We start from the raw sequence: 13,578 nt of genomic DNA, 5'->3' as shown, positions 1-13,578 counted from the left end.
AGGGTGAGAGATTTTGACTAAGTAGCTGACATTTAAGGCGAATTTGTTGTGTTGTGCAATTTCTGTTTGTTTTTTTAATATTTGCACCCAGTTTTCTTTGTGTTTTGGTCTTCCTTATCATTATAATTTAAAATGCTGCTGCTGTTGTTGCTATTTAACTTTCTTCTAAGGTCAAATTTTTTCTTATTTTAAAGTGTCTGCCAACAAATTCTGACTCAGGCTGACAAATCCAAGTGTCAGTTGAAGGGACTGTGACCATCAGCGCCTCGGGGAGTTCAGATATTGATGATGATCTCAGTGGTACCTTCAGAAACCTGGACAGGCTCCTAAACTTCTATATACCAAGATCATCTCTCTTCACTGGAACTCCGTCTGATTCAGTGGCAGTAGATCGGTTCTCACTACACTTTAAATCAGTGGTGTTAAGGCTGAAGATGCGGAGATTACTACTGTCGGGTGCTCATGGTGGTGGAGTGTCACACAGTGATTTAGAGCCGTACAAAAACCTCCTTCAGTTGAGTGAAGTGGAAGCGGCCTGTGCCGGTGCAGAGGGTTGGTGAGAGACGTGGATGAGGAGAAATGGTCCAGTGACACAACACAAGAGTCATCAAGCAGAACCACAATCCATCTAATAAAACTGAAACACACTCACGACAATCTTACACATATAGTTTTAAACTATATGTATAAATTATTCTTATCAGTTAATTTAAATATTTAAGTAAATGGAAACGTTAAATTACATTGGACTATAGCCACTGACATCAAATACTTTAAAAGGTCTTTAATTATAGCTGACAAATCAAAAACTCAGAAGATGGTAAACTAAAAAAACGTTTATATAATTCAAATGTTTACAAAGAATATTACATTCCTGAGCTATGATAATATCAGGTATGATTCTGAGTATGATCAAGAGGTATTTTCATTTCACATTCAATATAAAATAAATAAAATACAAGACAGGGACTCATTATAATCCACTTTTTAATGATAGTTTAATGTTCATCCCACTGGTTTGAGGAAGAATGCGCTCTCTTAAAGTGAAACTAATTAAATCAGTAACTTGAAAAGTGATGAACATAAAAACGTGCAGCGATGTTATTAGAAAGCAACATGCACACTAAAACACAGAGTAGAGGTTATTGTGAGCAGAGGAGATTTCAGACAGGAAGTGTTGCTGAAGCTCTACTCTGAGCAGCGGTCAGGGTCCAGGCTTTGAGTGACCGGCTCTGTCATACAGGACGGGCCTCACAGCTCACTGAGCCGCCTTCCTCACTGGTCTGCAGAGAGGCTCAGGTGTGGTCCAGCTGTAGCGGCCGTCACTCCCCAGGACCTCCAGGCTGTGGGACACCCCTAGGGAGCTGCTGCTGCCCCCACCTTCCAGCCCAGCCTCCAGGCTGAGGGGAAGCCCCGCTGGCCAGACACACCAGTGTGGCACTGCCCTGCTGCAGCCCTCTCTGGAGGGGGGGAGGAGGCTCAGGGTGGGACGCACCACACCCACTGGAGGAGGAGAGAGGGGGAGGAGAAGACAGAGGAATGAGTGAAGGCTTGACATAAAGAAACATGACATACTGGTCATTTCTCATATCTGATCAATAAAACAGAAGAACTGCTGCTGTTGCTTCATGAATCACTCAGTATCAGACCATCAGACACATGGTTCAGGGGAAATGCAACTAAACGGTTCAGTGATAATTATGATTGATGACATCTTATGTGTTTTCTAATGTGTGACAGTGAACATCTCGTCCTGTGATGATTTTCTTCTGTTTTAACTGACAGAGCGGAACCACTCCTGTGAATACAGTTAAACGTTGTCATCGTCTCTTTCACTTCCTTTCCACTACATGTCAAATGAATGACCGTGAACACAAAGATAAACTGTATTCATGATCAAATACATTCGTATTAGGATTCTACATCAGATTTTAAGGCTTCAAAATATTTAAAATAAAAAGTGTAGATTTATAGTACTTATGGTTATATTAAAAGAAAATATCAATTCAGTAAATTCTACTTTGAATGTGTATTATAAAAATATTATTACACATCTCATTATTTCAAAAAATAGTGATTTTTTCAGTGTTGTTAAAGTTTAATATCTAAAGATACAATACTGAATTACATTGATTCTACAAAGATTGTTTCAGATTTGAGATCAGCCTCACTTTGAAAAACAAAAAAAAAAAACATACAACCACTGAACTTAAATAACTTCTTTTCATATTTGATAAAAAGTTATATCTGCTGTAGGTTGTATAAAATAAATAATCTGTGGTACTTACAGTCAACGGTGTGAGTTTGGTTCCTCCACCAAAAGTGTACCACAGTGATTCAAAACTCATGAAGTGGCCGTACAAAAAATCCTGCACTGGGAACAAGCTCTATCCACTGAAAATCTCTGCTTTTTTGTAACAAACATTGATTATACTTCATAAATTTACAAAGGTTAATTAATGATATGGATTGAAAGTATCATATAAATGAAAAGTATAAATTACATTTGCTTTACTCTTCTACACGACAGAGACACGATTACAGGTCTTCTTGTAACAAAGTCCTGTTTCACAGTTTTTATACCGTTGATAAAAGTTAAATAAACAGATGATTTAAATGAAAATAATTACCAAACTCACACGAAGCAGAGTGAAATGTTATTATATTCAGTAAACTGTAAGTAATTTAAAGGCAGACAAACAGACATCTCTACCAACCAGAGGGACACAAACGCATCCTTAAATCCTCAACTGCACTTCTAATATCAAATATTCTTCTGTTCCATTAAGATCATAGAATGTTAATCCGAACGAAATCCTCCTGATGTAGTAACCCACGTTGCCTCAGTCGTTGAGAGCAGAGAAATCATTTCCATAGAGAGGAGGCTTTGCATGGTCAGCTGATCCTCCAGTGAACTGAGAAGGTTTATAGTCCTGGGAGTTCAACACTGCAGGACTCAGATCTGTCAGTCAACAAAGCAGAAGCACGACACACCATGACTCCTCACCATCTCATCTGGACGCTGGCGCTGCTGTCTTACAGGTTGGATTGTTTTGAAATTAAATCAAATACCAGTACCAACCGTACATTAGTAATTGATTGGAAAACCGTTTTTACATCCTAATATTACCTAATGTACAGTTTTGTTTTGTTTTTTTAAGGATCTAATGGTCAAGTGACAGTGACTCAACCTGCTGTGTAACACTCCTCTTGGATCCGCAGTCACTCTGACTTGTACCAACCAACCCAAAAGTCATGTTTATTCAGATGGAGATAGTAGAGTACACTGGTACCAGCAGAAATCGGAGAAGCTCGAAGTTGGTCATCAACTTAGGTACAAATCCCACAAGTGCATTTTCTTCTAGATTCTCTGGCCGAGAGACGGAGAGGTGAACGCTGCAATGACCATCAGTGGAAGTTCAGGCTGAGAAGATGCAGCAGTTTATTACTGTCAGAGTGTTCACAGTGGTGGAGTGTCACACAGTGATTTGTCGTCGTACAAAAACCTCCCTCAGGCAGACTGCAGAGACTCTGAGCGTTACAGCAGGAACCGACTGCAGCTGCAGAGGAAGGACTTGACAGACCACTGAACACAGAGCTCACAGTAACCCCACCAAGCACAAACTACATATTACAGTAATCACTTTATTGAACACACTTTAAATCTAATGACCACAATCATGTTCTGTTCCGATTTGGCTAAAGAGACAAATGTTGCTGATCACATATTTGACTCTTACATCTGCTCGCTAAAAAATCAAGATCACATTATTGTCCAAGTTTTATCATGATAAAAAATGTATATTATTTTCTTTACTACTATGCAATGTCCTCTCATTGCCAATTCAAAAGGAAAACCTTATTATGTGCATGTTAATCCAAAGCTTTTCATTTCCACAGAGAGGGTATCAGTAGAAGACATGAAACCATTAGACTTCTTATTACTCTCATCAAACAAAAGACAAAGACTTCATCATGCTATTATCAGTGAGACCTTTATTGCAATCAATCATCAACATGAGTTATTAAGCACGCACACAGCATCCAGCCACACATAGTGTGGTGATGTCCAACACTTTACAACAGTGCTGTTCTCTGTCACACAAAGCTTTAGTTTCCTCTACAAACTGAAACTTATTTTGTTTTTGGGGGCAGGTGGGGATTGATGTGCATAAAGAAACAGACACATGCTGTGTCTTTTGTACCATTCGTTGATCTTGCTGCGTGCATTTTTCAAGACAAGGATAAAAGTTATTGGATTGGTAGGAGGTGGGCAGTTGACAGGAGAGAGTCAACATTGGATCTATTCCCAGGTCAGCATGGACGCTTTGACTGCAGCAGAAGTAGGCAGACTAATAAGAGTCATGCAAACAACATGCCGTTAGAAGGACACAACTGGGCAGCTAATACACAAGAGCATGTAATGTTCCTGTTTCCAGCTAACTGATACCCAACCCAGTATCTTCCTGTCAGTGATCATTTGTTTATGTGGAGTCCCAACACCTTCTCCTCTCAGCCTGCCGTTTAGTTCCTCTGAGGCTGATTCTAATGCCAGGAAGGCTTTTTTTTGTCAGTTAAAATGCCAAGTCCTGACGTCAAGTCCTGACTCAGTGCACGTCCTGATCCCGAACAGACGACACAGCCAAGCCAATGTCATGGTGAGATCAAGGACAGCAAGTGCCAGGACGTCTTAAACCCTGACGGACTGATGCTGGTGTCTCACCTTTAACCTGCTGCTGCTAATCTGTCCGTACATGCAACTCCATCCCTAACCATTATGTGTCCTGAATGCAACAATCACTGATCACACAATCAAAGGTTTGTTTAGACCTAGATTTATATAATTTATAATACCTTTCACAATAATTTCTCTTGTGATTAGTGTCATTAATTAGGTAATCAACCCAAAACATGACTGGAGGATGTAATTACTAATGTTAGCAATCGAAGTGTTGCAAGTCAAGAGGTCAAAGAGCAAGCAGCTGTTTCATGAATGGGAAAACTTAGAGTCAGTCAGAATAACTCACAAGGCTATGAATGGAGGAGGTAATCAATGATGAGATCTGAGAGTGCAGAGCCACTTTAATAAGCCTGAGGGGCTGTGTGGAAGTCGCTGTTAGCATAGGATAGGGATAATCCTTTTAGGCAACGCTTTACCAGGAATCCGTTAGTCAACACTGCATGTCTCAGTCTGGGTAGCTCCTCAGTGTGAGAGACAGGACCACATTTGATCAGCCACTAGCTGTCCTCCGTCCGGATCCGTGGGACACATACTGATAGCCACACCACTCAGATTCAGTACTGTAGGAACTCAGGGGGGTGGGAGGGGGTGTTGTGGCGTACGGACCGAGCTCGAATCATGATGAATGTTGAAGAATATGGGCCGTTGAAAACCAGGCGTACATTAAGGACTACTGCAAGAGGAACGGCCTGCTGACACTCCGTTTTTGCTGTGTAGTGATGGGCTGTGTGCTTGGATTTGTCCTCAGGTCCTCAACTCTCAACACAGGTATGGCTGGATAGAACGTAAGGGAGGCAATGTGACTGACTTTGGATCTTACAGATTTATATTATCCAGTATTACCTTAATAGACTGTGGTGGTACTTTTGACAGAGTGTACAAACAACTCAATATTCAGGATGGGAAGGAACAGGCATGTCTGTTCTGCTCACTTCTGCCATGCACTGACACTATGGTTAAGCCCTTGTAATGGGAGAGTGGAAGCAGGAAAGCAGAAAATCAATATAAAGGGAAGCAAATGGGTCAGAAGTGTAAGATAGTTAAAGCCTGCCATAATCAAATTTTTATATTAACACTGGATCATCTGAGCACTTGTAGTGAAGGGGTTGTAGCTTGTTTTCTGTATTTCTCAGCAAAAAAAAGCTCTGAAAACCAACAGTACGCTACCTGCTCAGCACCAAAACCATCCGACATTACCATCACATAATCAGACAGACACAGTTAACAACTTTCCAGTGAAGTAGTGTAGCATTAGCTGCCAACGTTTCCCTTAGTAGTTGGTAGAGACCAAAAACGAGCATATTATCCAATGGCAGCAACACAATGCCAAACAAATGAAGGTGGATGTGTAAAGAAATAAGCAGCTATTGGCTAGACACGCCATTTGAAATAACAGTTGATGTCAGGTTTTAGTTTAGAGCTTGTTTCTGCTCTGGCCAAATAACCATGCCATTTTAAAGAATATATGTTTTGTATGATGTGATGATCTTTAAATGTAAGTCTTTGCTTTGATTTCAGGGGCAAGAAGTTTTCTCTGTGTTCATCCAATTGTTTAGAAATGTTTAATATCGTGTAAAGGGTTTCCTGACATTATGTCACTGTGATGTAAAATGCTCTAAAGGACAGGTAGCTTTGTGTTTTGGCAGAGGCTGAATCAGTGATTATTGTCCAGGTGCTCAGCAGTGTAACCTGGGAGCTGGCAGCAGCCCAAACACATTCAGCATCGAAATCTGCTGAGCAAAGAAACAATCTGCATACACAAAATAGCTAATTGCAACAAAGAGACACATGTGCACGTGGGACTTTGCAAAGCAGTTGTTTTACCTGCCGGTTGGGAATGTAGACAACATCTCTTTAATATGTGAATTAACATATGAGTTACTGAATTAGGCACATAAAAAGTGATTTAACAAACATATTATTTCAATGGTAGCTAAGGTAATTTTGTCCTTACTGTCTAAAATAAGGTCTTTCATGTGGCTCTTTCACACAGGCTAAGATTAATTCTCCTTCCTGGGAGCTGCTGATGAGGATGTTAAAGATGTTGATTTCTGCGCTCATCACTCCAGGTAAGAAATGTCTTCCACTCAGGTGAAATGCAATTCTCTCTTGTAAGTCCTCTGTATACCTAATAACATCCTTTTTATTACAACTAGTATCCTCAGCATCAACCACGAAAACCTCATACATAATAATTTTTATGATTATAACATGTCCATTCACCTGAAACTCCTTTTTATAACCGTGGTTCATTAGGCAATTACATACTAAGAAGGTATCTGAAGAGTCCATTCTCAAAGAAGTAATATGTTTATGATTGTAAAGGTACAGGGAAAACTAATTATAAAATAAATATTTTTTGGGGGGGAGAATGTCTTTACATATGAAAGGCTTGGGTTATTCTGGTTGTTCACTTGGCAACAAGCAATGTACATTCAGACAAGATGTTTACTGGTCTGGGAAAATTTGTTTTCAAAATTCAAAATATTTAATAAAGGATACAATTCTTTAATTCATTGTTTTGAAAGAGTTGAAAATGAGCTTTCCAGTAGAGTTAAGCTCCTGTTTCCCATCCAGTCTCTGTCCGGCCTGTCAGCCATGGACACAAGGGAGCGGTCGGCTGGGAGTCTGACATCACACTACTACCTGTGGAACACCTTCATCGCTGTCATCGTCGGATCGGGTGGTGCTCATCATTCACCCAGGGACGGGCTCAGAGAAAGAAGGCCACATACGGGTTCAGGGCTGTTATGACCTCGCTGACGCTCTGCTGGACCTCATCAGGTAAACATTCACAGACGCAAACGCTCACCTGACAAAGTAAAAAAATGATGGTCCTACCAGCTGTAACATGCTGCTCTGTGATCAAACCTTCCCAGATCCAAAAATTATCCCTTTCCTTCCATGATGAACACTAGTTTACAAACTATGAAAGTGACCCTGTGAGGCTGCAATTAGACACCGCAAGGCTTTGAACACTAGTGCTAATGTCAGCACAGCTAAATGCTATCAAAGACAAAGTTAATTTCAAGTCATTGGGATTCATCATCTGGGGTCGTGAATGTCTACACAAACGTTGGTGCCCTTCCATCTCGACATGTTGTGATATATCACTTGACACAGGTCCAGTTGGCTGTGGAGGGGAAAAGGACCCCTGAGGGATGTTCATTTTCGACCCAAGAAGAGTTCAAATGCCAAATGAGTCGGCACCGAGTTTGAAAGAAGCGTCTAAAAGTAACAGATATGGAAAAAGAAGTAACCACTGTAAATTTTTCCCTGGCCTCCATGTGCTTTATAGGTTTTTTTTCTTACCCTACTGTATGTTGCAAGAGTAGCTTATCTCTTTTGAGAATAGCAGAGCCAGTACGTAGAATGTGAGAGGTGACAGTGAATGAGTGTTCAGTTCTGAGCAGAGGAGAGGGAGAAAGTTTACACTTATGGTGCGGTTGTAACGACGGACGTGACACAACAGGAAAAAAAAACTTTTGGCATTGGGAAAAGGAGTCATTTTTAGGTAAAAATACACAAAACACATGAACGCGCTCATTTTGGATGGATGAGACGATTAGGTGTTTTTTCATGGTGAGGATTTGGTGTAATACCCTTACCACCTACAGAAAACCAATACCGACCAAATAAATCAGTTCCGATCAGTTCCACCCTTGGGAGCTTCCCGTGTTTTTCCGAGGAACAGGAAGTTCCCTATCACTCGACGGGAGGGATGTTTGATTCTGGAAGCTGACATAATAGCTCTCACAAATAATAGTTAGAAAGTCAAAAATGTTAAATTCTCAGCGACTAAAGCTTCTGGAACTTTGTTTATGAAAACACTTAGTGAACTCCAAAAATGATGACACAATGAAATGGAAGAAACATCTCAATCAAATTTTTTTTTTTTAACAAGGTGAAAAACAATCACGAATTTGGCAGTCTTTTGTCGCAGGCCATTTAGCAATGAATTCAAACAGAGAAAAAAAAAAATGTGCTTCCACGACAATGTCACTATTACGCAGCACGTTGGCTAAGAATAGAGAGGAGACACTTAATTGTGATCTGTTAAGCCTGCGCCTTCTCAGAAGGTCTTTGTGCAATTTTACGCACTGTACAATAAAGACGTCAGTCTGGTTGTGTGCACTCAGGCTTACTGGAGGATTATTATTGGTGCGGCTGTAGCTTGTTGTCTCCGTTGCTGTAGACCAAAGGTCAGGTGGATGGCTGGGCATCATCACAGTTCCTGATATTAGTTTTATAAAAAAAAGTTTTGAAATCATTTAACAAAAAGAAATTACTACAAAGTTCAGACATTTCTGTTATTTGTCTGTATATTGTCTTTTTATAGGAACATGATCCCGTCAAATCTAATTGAAGCCAACTTCGCAGGTGAGTGGACAAAAAGAGGAAACTTGCAAGGATTGTAAAATACTGTCCGTTCATTAATTAATTTCACATATTAAAAACCAATGTGGTTGTTCTGTCATCCAACTCCAGTACCGAACAGACCTGGTCCATTATACAGAACTCTGATGTGAAAACCTCAGGCCAAACTATGTGTATATTATGCCGGACTACCACAACCCTCAGCTGGGCCACCAGTCTTCCTGGAGATCACCCTGCTCCGACCATCAAGTTATAAAATCGTCCCAGCACCAGCAAGGGCTGAACGTACTGGGGATGTCATCTTCTCCGCCACAATGGGTAAGACTCAGAACATCACAGGAAACATCTCCAAACCATAACATTATTTATTGAAGTACTAGTACAACTTACGTTTCTTAGGTCAGTGTTAAAAGTGTGTTGATGGTTACCGAATCCTTAATATATCCCTATTATACATTAGAACAATATAAGAATTAACTTTTGGGTTGCCAGGTTGTGAAAAATCCTCCTGGTGTTTATCTAACATGACACTTTGTCTTTAAGCTCTTAAGTGTATCAGAAAGATTAACTGACTTCAATAAAACCTTTGTTGTAGTAACAGATATGGTATAAGAGGATAAGTTAAAAGTAAGTGTAACTGATATAAACATGATGTAGTTAGATTGTTTCAGATGCATCAAAGTGTAAGCAGCATTTTTGTGTGCAGCTGGTTGTGATGTAGTTTATGCAGCTAGGTGGTTCAGTCTGATGGTTCCCAACATAGGGGTTGGGTTCTCTCCAGAGGGTCCACACCATAAATCAAGGGGTCATGGAGGGTAATGGGGTAGGACAAGAAGATAAAACTAAGTAGGCTACTGCTACACAAATCTGTACTAAGTGTTGTAATTTTTGTTTCTTTTAAAATATGTGATCACTTACTTCTTTGGGACTTTGCTAAAACTTCTGCTGGGGGAAATGATGGAATAGAACAATTCATAGATATTTAAACCTGACAAGGCTGTTCCAACTCGACATTTTTTGCAAGGGGTAGTAACAAGCCCAAAGATTGGAACCAGTTAATCTTATATTTAACAATACACTCTGCTGCTTAGTGGCAAACGGGGATTAGGATTGTACAGTGCAGGAGTAAATGTTAGCCTTCTAACTTCCACACAAACCACCGTTAATGAGACTAACAGGTTAATGCAGCATGGTAAACAGTGATGGGACTCAAGTATCCATCTGTTGAGCATTAGTAAAGATTACATACAATGATAGTTAAGTAATTATGACCAATTATCAGGAGCGACTTGTAAGACAATGGTACCGTACTTACAAACTCACATTTAAATGTACCGTCTGTTCTAGGCCTGCTGCTGGGAAGATGGGAGAAGCGGGGCGCCATTAGTGAACGTGTGCAGTGCACTAAACGAGTGGCGTCATGAAGATTATTAACGCTGCCATGTGGTAAGATTGCACTTTTACACACTTTTCAAAAATAGATGACTGTGGCAGATATACACACAGCAACTCAGGGAGAGTCAAGTGTCTTTAGCTTCTGATGGGAGCTGATGAGTCACCTGAACACAACACCACACACAACGTGTAATTTGTGAACAATCTCTTACAAAGACATAATTGCTGCTTCACAGCCTTTGTGTTGTGGGAGCCTGAGTACAGGGATTTTCTTGTTCCGTCCCAAGACATTTGTAAGGGCGGTCACTAATGCTGAAGGATAAGGCTTGTCCTGAAAGCACTTGGTACCTGCTGGTTGCTGTAAAGGTTATATAAATAATGTTAACTGATGATTAAAGGTCAGAACAGGCACACAGTCTGCAATCAATAATCCCAAAGGTGTGGATGGGGTTAACGTAAGCTAGTCAAGTGCTTCACACCAAATTGGACAAACATTTCCTGTTGAACAGAGGGTGTCGTAATCTTGAGGTTGTGTTGAAAAAATGTGTGTGAAATTAAGATTCTCGCCTCCATGCAGGTGACTTCCCTTTGGAATGTTGTTCCTGGTGGCAGGGAAGATCCTGGACATGCACGACCGGCCCACGGGAGGAAAGCTGGGCATGTACTTCATCACGGCTGTCTGGTTTTTGGGCATGCTCAATCCTGCTGCCTTCTTTCCTTTACTTCTCTCATCGCAAAAACCCTCACCTACATCAGAGGGCTGCTGCAGGCTCTTGTCAATTGCACTGGCCACATCCTCCAGGTAAGAAGAGAGCGTTTATTTTGTGATATTTGGTAGATGTAGCCCAGCGTCTGGTTCTTGCATTTTAAATCTTAACAATAGTTCTATTCATGTACCCTGACTTGACCAATTTCTCTTGTCCTCTCCCCCTGCAGTCAGCCACATTGCCCATCACTATGAAGTGTCTCTTGGAGAACTGTGGAGTGGGACACGGAAGATCGCTCGCTTCGTGCTGCCAGTGGGAGCTACCATCAACATGGACGGGACTGCTCTGTACGAGGCGTGGCGGCCATCTTTATGCTCAGGTCAATGAGTATGACTTGGACTTGGCCAGCTGGTACACTATAGGTGGAGAAAAACATGAGCTCGTTATCCTCCCATGGTAAGTTTTTTTTTTTTACTTACATCTCTAAACATCCCAATTCTTGTCTCATCAGTATAACGGCCACAGCAGCCAGCATCGGGGCAGCAGGGATACTTCAGGGGGGGTCTGGTTACCATGGTGATTGGTTCTGACCTCTGTGGGGTTGCCGCCTGCTGACATCTCAATGATTGTGGCCATAGATTGGGTTCTGTAAGTCCCACAAAATGATTCTCTATATACAACATAATGGTTCTTAAAAGCAACATAGAGACACTTTTAGTACCTAAATAATGTTTCAAAATGTTTCAATGAGACACCAATTGGACAATTCCGCTCCAACCTGTGGGGCCACGCAAAAAAAAAGTTACATAGTGTTGCTTTCAAGGGGGCGTTGAGGCAATGTGTAAATATTTGTCTCTCTATTTCAGTGACACGGTCCGGACGAGGTCAACGTTCTTGGTGAGGCCTTAGCTGCTGGGATTAGGCTCATTTATGTCAAAAGGAATTGAGAGACCAACTCTAATGGTCAACTCCTACCCCTTCTAATGCAGAAAACGGAGGTGGCCCCAATCGGGTAAGTAGTATTATTTTTGCTCAGGTTAAAGTGCACATGCACGTGGGATGATTTAAAGCCCTGGAAACATTTTTCTATATATATTAATATTAAGCAACTATCAAAGAGCATTTGGTTAAACAAGGCTTGGGAGTCACAGCCATGTCTAGCATCTCTGTGAGGATGTGACTACAGTAAATCCTAAGGTCAACATTTATATGCTCACATGACAAAGCTAACATGCTGATGCTTAAAGGTTAAATATGTGGCTTATTATGGAACCCACTGCAGTTCTAGGCAAGATCCGCGGCTATCTTAACCTTAATACTCGAGGCTGCTGTCATAGGGCGGGTCTTGCCCAGAACTGCAGTGGGCTCCATAAAACCATGTTCCCTTGTTAATGCACAAAGTACAGCTGAGGGATAATGGACTGTCATAAAGCAAAAAAAAGTGCTGACAACACACCATCTTTAACTTTAGCTAAACATCCAATTGGTGCATGAAAATATATGATAAAATGTTTCTTTAAATCAGTGAGAAAAGAACCTGTGTGAAAACAGTATACATTCTGCTAATATAGGGGTTATCTTTGTACCTCATCATCAATTCACCGGCCATTTTATACATCATGTAGTTCTATACTTTTACTGCCTTTAGATAAACTGTACTGTTGGTGGCTTCTTACAGAGAGATACAGTGATCTCCTTGGTAATCAGAGCATGGCGTGGTCCGTGCTCCTTGATCACACACCGCTGCGTTATGTGTATGAGGTGGGATGGAGACAACGTGCTGAGAGAAACTGTGGCAGCTACAACCTCTGCCAAGTATGAGACATTTTACAGGCGGGGAGAGCAAGGGATACTGCCTTCTACAGCACATATATTCACCCTTTTGGATCAAAGGGACATCCCTGGGGCCAGAACTAATCCAGTGGGGAAATGGTGTTCTAAATGAGACCAAGCGGTTTAATGGATTTCGCCGGTCAAGCGAAAACAAGATCTTCATTACTTGAAGTACAGTATGTCTCCATTCACTTTTGACTGTGAGAAAATGCACAAGTTTAACATGTAACCTAAGTATTAGACCGCACTTGCAGACATGATAATTGTTGCAATGACAGCATTAGATGGAGATTAGCGTTATCAGTCAGCTGTGAAATAGACATTCCGGTAGGCCGTCCTAATGAAGTTTAATCAAGGTTTTGTGTTGCCTTAACATGACCTCGTATTGACTATAATTTGAGAACGTGAAAGACTTGAAATTTAAAAAAAACTGATGACAAGGAGCACATTTATTTGTTTAAGTGAACTTTTATGTTAGACAAGGCTTTGTTGGATAGATATGATATTAAAGCAACATTAACGTGG

At 40.9% G+C, this 13,578-nt stretch overlaps 1 pseudogene and 1 gene segment (V, D, J or C); one reads left to right on the top strand and one right to left on the bottom strand.

Moving 5' to 3' along the window:
- Positions 1-13,578, bottom strand: part of LOC116670019 (Ig kappa chain V-III region MOPC 63-like) — a 62,121-nt gene that overhangs the window by 4,479 nt on the left and 44,064 nt on the right.
- LOC116670549 (excitatory amino acid transporter 5-like) lies at positions 5,360-12,181 on the top strand (annotated as a pseudogene).

The sequence above is a fragment of the Etheostoma spectabile genome, chromosome 20 (assembly GCF_008692095.1).
Source record: "Etheostoma spectabile isolate EspeVRDwgs_2016 chromosome 20, UIUC_Espe_1.0, whole genome shotgun sequence".
NCBI classification, from domain to species: Eukaryota; Metazoa; Chordata; class Actinopteri; order Perciformes; family Percidae; genus Etheostoma; species Etheostoma spectabile.
The sequence above is the reverse complement of the archived record's forward strand: the minus strand, read 5'-3'. Positions and strand labels throughout refer to the sequence as shown.